Here is a 6,002-nt window from a genome sequence, read left to right on the forward strand (position 1 = left end):
CGAGCTGCAGGTTACCGACCCCTGGGCTAGGGAAGGGTTAAGTCAATGAGATGTCCCCATGAGGATATGAATACACACACGTGTGTGTGTCTGTGTGTGCGTGTATCTGTGTTTGTGTGTGTGTATCTGTGTCTATGTGTTTGTCCGGGTTCCTCACAGTTGCCGGTTGAATTCTTGTTCTGACATCCCGACCTCTGTCTGATGCCCAGTTATTGATTATGATTTTCAAGGAAATGACGTCTGCAGCAGGAAGTGGCTCAGTTTCCCTTTCTGACAGTTCACCTGCTCCCCTGCAGAGGGCCTGGCTGATTTATTTGAACTCTGGGTTTAAAGGCCTCGAGAGCTTGAGAGAGGAGGTGAGGAGAAGTGCAGAGCGGTGCGCTGAGAAGTGGAACGACCTCACACTCGTCTCTGCTTAACAATGGGATGCTGCGTGTCCACCGTGCTGAAACTACAATATCCAGAAGATGGACTACAAAACGCAAATCTTCTGGAGGTCATATAAATGAGAGCAGCCTGTGAATGTATCGTGCACTACAGAGGCTGGAAGGAAGAGGAGCATTTGGGGTCAGAGTCACTGATGTCTGCAGAGAACAAACACAGGGTTCCTGCAGAGGCTCAGAGTCTGTTTGTCCCGACAGCTGTGAACAGCAACATTTTGGGCCTTATGCACATGTGTTTGTTTCACTCCCAGGAGGAGAGTATTTAAACGAGTTATGTAAATGTGACACAATTTACTGCATGAAGTCTAACGTGGACGTTAGAAGGGGTCAGCACAGAGACTACAAGCCCATTATCATCAATGGAGCTCCAGTGGAGAGGGTGCAGTCCTTCAAGTATCTTGGTGTCCACATCTCCTCAGACCTGACATGGGCTGCCCACATTCAGGTCCAGACCAAAAAGGCTAGGCAGCGCCTGTATCACCTACGATAACTGAGGAAGTTCAGGGTCTCTCCAAAGATCCTCAGGATTTTCTATACAGGCGCTGTGGAGAGCATCCTCACACAGAACATGACATCGTGGTTTTGGAACAGCTGTGTGAAGGACCAAAAAGCTCTCCAGAGAGTGATCCGTACAGCAGAACGCTGCTGCAGGATTGCTCTCCCCCCGCTTCAGGACACCTACACCAGGAGATGCCGGACTAGAGCAGATACTGAAGGACCCGTCCCATCCTGGCAACAAACTGTTCCAACTTCTGCAATCTGGTAGAAGGTTCCGCATCTTCCGGGCAAGGACAGAGAGACTCAAGAGGAGCTTCTATCCCCAAGCCATCCGTGCCCTAAACACACACACCCGCCCTCTCACATCATCTATAATTGACTGAGACAGGACTCTTCCAGACACTAAACCAAGGCACAATGTACATTTCAAATCCTTTAATTTTAAATATGTTTATATTGTCTATCCTGTAAAATAGTCAGATGTCTATTCATATTAATGTACAGAATTCACCTGCTTGCTGCTACTACTGCACATTCACCCAGTGTATATACTATATATATATAATGTTCTTCCTCTACCCCCCCCCCCCCCCCCCCCCGCCCCCCCATTTTTGCGCATGTCGAGGAGCGTGTCAGGCTACATTTCACTGTGTGTTATACTTGTATAACTATGCATGTGACAAATAAAGAACCTTCAACCTTCAACCTTGAACGTGTTCTCCCTGCTGCTGGGACAGGAGGGAGGCTTTATCAGGACGGGCGTCCTAAAAAGCTTCATTCTGTTCCTCAGTAACACTGTTTGTGCAGGGTCAAAGGTCATCAAGAAACCAACCAATAGATTTCAGTCAATTTTGGTGGCTCCACCCACCTGATAAAACCCCAGATCATCCAATCAGAGCTGGCTGAGGCAGCTGGACCACTGAGGAGGTGCTGTACAGATGGTTCTGTTCTGTAGAACGTCATGTGACTAACATGTCACATGACGTTCTTCCCACTGAGTTCTCTCTTTCTTTCGAATGACATCATTGTGTGTGTCCATTCAGAACTCCATTTGAATATGAATCAGTGGTCGCTGGGCGGAAAACAGCCGACACAAAGACTCCTTCACTGTGCCCCCCCTTACTTCCTGAAACCAGCCGGCCTTCTTCATGAAGACCGTTTTCTTTTCTTCCCTGTTGAAAGACGCTCTGAGAGTCTAACGCTGCTGACAACGGGAGGAGGAGGAGGGGGAGCGGGGGTGCGCTCCGGCCTCCTTTCAAACAGCTCGGAGGTCTGGACTGAACCCAAACAGCCAGAGCTGATCCAGGACTCCTAAAAGGCCCGACTGTGGGAGAAAATGTGAAAGGAGCAGGACGAAGAGGAAGACGTGGTGGCGTCTCCCTGACTCCTCTTCGGCCTCCTCATCTTAGAGGAGATGCTGCTTTAATGAAAGTGTCTGTGGTGATTTGTGGGGTTGGTAATCAGTCTGAACCAAAAACCACGACCTTTTCCCAGGACCTCCTTCGTCCATCAGAGGAGGAGGAGGAGTCCCAGAGAGGGTAGGCACGCAGGGGAGCAGGAATGCTCACTGCATGTCCTCACAAACTGAACCTGGACAGTCAACACATAAAGAGCTACCAGTACTACTACTATATACTGTATCATACACTGTATGACACCCAGCACTACACTACAGTACTGCAGTACTCTGTGCAGTACTACAGCTGCTGACTGAGCTTTAACTCAGTTTGACTCTGTCAATGATTCCTGCAGAGCCGCACCTGTGCAGCTGTGTGCAGGTATGATAATGACTAAATCGCCTATCTAGGGGCGATCGTGGCGATTGTGTGTTCGTCTTGTAATCGGAAGGTTGCTGGTTCGAGCCCCGGCTCGGACAGTCTCGGTCGTTGTGTCCTTGGGCAAGATACCTACCGCCTACTGGTGTTGGCCAGAGGGGACGATGGAGCGATATGGCAGCCTCGCCTCTGTCAGTCTGCCCCAGGGCAGCTGTAGCTACAACTGTAGCTGCCTCCACCAGTGTGTGAGAGTGAATGAATAGTGGCATTGTAAAGCGCTTTGGGTGCCTTGAAAAGCACTATATAAATCCAATCCATTATTATTATTATTATTATCTCCCTCCTGTAACCACGCCCACCCCTCGCTGAGCCTGGTATTGCCGGAGGTTTCTTCTTGTTAAAAGGAAGATTTTACTTCCCACTGTCACCAAATGCTTGCTTTACCTTAGAATATAAAGCACCATGTGGCCAGGGCCTTTCCACAGTTTAAACACACACAGTTAGTGGGGTTAGTTTAATCGATGATTTGGAATTATCCGTAGGTGTGAATGGCTGTCTGTGTTAGCCCTGCGTCAGACTGGCGACCTATCCAAGGTGTACCCTGCTTCTCAGCCTTTGGTAAGCCCCCCCATGCCCCACGACCCTGATAAGTGGAAAAGAATGGATGGATGAACCTGCACAGAAACAGCTGTGGAATCTCCTGGAAGCCCTCCCACAGGCAACGGTGCTTCATAGGGAAAAGTAAGAAAGTCAAATGGCAGATCATTCTGTTGGTGTCATTCTCATGTCTGAAGTCCTGCCATTAGTTAATGATTCAATCTTAAATATGTTGGGAGGGGGCTCCCAGGTACCTGCCAGGTACCGGGCGGTTTATAGGTGCCTGGATCCCTGGAACCCTGATTCCGGCTCGCACTGGGGTGGCCGTCCTCTGGCGAGTTCGGCTGCTCTCGCCACTGGTTGTCTGGGACTGCCACCACATCTGGAGCCTCCCTCCTTCTCCTGCTGGGATAGGCAGGTGGATATCGCAGAGATGTGTGGCTTCGGGTCTTCGGTACTCTTGGTGGCTGCGGATGGTCCGATTTTCCTGGGTCCATTTCTGTCTGCTTCTGGTCCTTGGGGGGATTATTGCAACTTCCCACCCTCATTATCAAGTACATTTTGTGACACACATACACACACAAACACACACACCACAAGAAGACTGCTGATGTCTGTCTTTGAGCTTTTAAACCTTCCTCTAAAGATGAGACTGAAGGCTGTGGATATGAAAGGGCTTCACTGAGTCAGCGTTCAGAGAGCCTGATGACAGAGAGCATCTGTGCACAGGTGAGTCACAGGTGCGTGCGCTTGTCCACAGTGTGGATCGAACCGAAGGAGAAGCAGAAGAAGCTCAAGCCAGCTCAGAACAGACCCCATGCAGACAGAGGAGGCTGTGATTCTATCACCGTGACCTTTGACCTTATGATCTGAGGTCAGTGTGACCTACGCAGTCTGAAGGTCTCCTAAAGGTCACATGACAGCGATGTTGTTTGTTCCCACCAATCAGAGTGGGCAGAGAGGTCCGCAGATTTCTGTCGTTCCAGAAATTCATCCGAAAACAAAATGCCAGTACAAGTACTGCATAAATCTCTGTTACACTGTGGTTCCCTGTAGTACCTCTCAGTACACTGAAGTAGTCTGTAGTACTCGTCAGTGCTCAGCTGACAATGTGGTGCTCTGATCATGTGATCAAAGTAAAGGGGAGAAACTGGAGTGACCTCCTGATGAAACCAGTGGACACACACACCTCGCCTGCGCTCACACACTCTCACTCTGTTGTTTGTCCGTCAGAGAAAACTTTCATTGTTCCACTCGTAACAGGTCGTCCAGGCTCTGGTCACGTGACCCTGTCAGCTGACCCCAGATGGGCTTGTTTGTCCACCCGACTGACCTCCACCAGCTGAAAGACGTCCTAAAACCAAAACGGTGACTTTTTGTCTGTTCAGACTCAGAGCCTTCAGCTCAGGCTGAGCAGCCTCCATTTTATTATCCAGTTTTATGATATTTACACATATGCTTGGAGCAAAATCTGCGGAAATGTTTGGCTTCTATAAAATTTTGAGATTTTATCTGTGCTGTGTGTAATTTTGAGGAACTTTCTGGTATCGTTGTAACGTCGTAGAGCATCATATTAAAATAATGAAAATCTGTGCGGTAGCTCTCTCCTCTCATGTGATATATCACTCGATAAGATTTCTTAAACTTGTTCCCTGAGATGGTGGACAGAGCTGCAGATCCATGACAGCCTTACACAGTTAGCTAGCAGCTAATGACCAGGACACGTGTGCAGGTAATAAAGGACAGGTAATGTACAGGCACACACAGTGTAGGCTATTCACCTACTTACTGGTTTCTGTTGCCTCAGTCTGCGTCTCCCAGTTACTTTCTGTTTCTCACAACTCCTCACAGCTCAAGTGTCAAAACATGTAGGGGCTCTTTGCGAGCTGGTTCCCAACTCGTATCTGCAGTCAAGAGCGATCACTGGTTAATGGTCATCATGTGACAGATGCAAGAAAGATCCTTTAATTTAGCAGAACTGTGATTAAAAGTTAAATATTATTGTTGAGGAGCACAGGCAGGACGCCACACATACACAAAAAACCCTCAACAAAAGGGCACTTTGGGTCCACACCAGGAAAGGGCTGGGCAGGCAAGGAAAAAACTACTTTCAGTAATTGTTAACTCAGAGCTAGTAGAGCACAGGTGTCCAACTCCAGGCCTCGAGGGCCGGGATCCTGCAGGTTTTAGATGTGTTTATGATCCAACCCCTGAGGTAAGTGTACAGGTGAGCACGACCGTGAGGATGCCTTCATTACAGGAAGTAAACACCTCCTCACGGAGGTGACGGATCAACCCTTAAACTCTTCATGAGCTGCTCTGAGGAGCAGCTGCACCTGCTCCTCTTCATCACGCTTCTCCTCTTCATTTCCCTCCTGCTCTTCATCACCCAAAGCGATTTTCAGCCAAACTCACAAAGAAGAAAAGTTTTTGTTTTCCCCTCCTTTGTTCTTCTGTGAGTCCCAGGCTCTGGAGAGGAGGTGGGTGATGAAGAGGGAGAGGAAGAGGAGGAGGCGGACGAGACTCATTTCCATGTGAAAAAAACCATTAAAACCAATAAAACTATTTAGAGGGACACGTTCAAACGGAGCAGCTTTATTGATGGTGACGCCTGGGAACAAAATACCACACACACGTTAGTTAGTTAGTTATTTGGTTAGTTAGTTAGTTAGTTAGTTAGTTAGAGTTT

Source organism: Maylandia zebra, linkage group LG13 (assembly GCF_041146795.1).
Source record: "Maylandia zebra isolate NMK-2024a linkage group LG13, Mzebra_GT3a, whole genome shotgun sequence".
Taxonomy (NCBI): domain Eukaryota; kingdom Metazoa; phylum Chordata; class Actinopteri; order Cichliformes; family Cichlidae; genus Maylandia; species Maylandia zebra.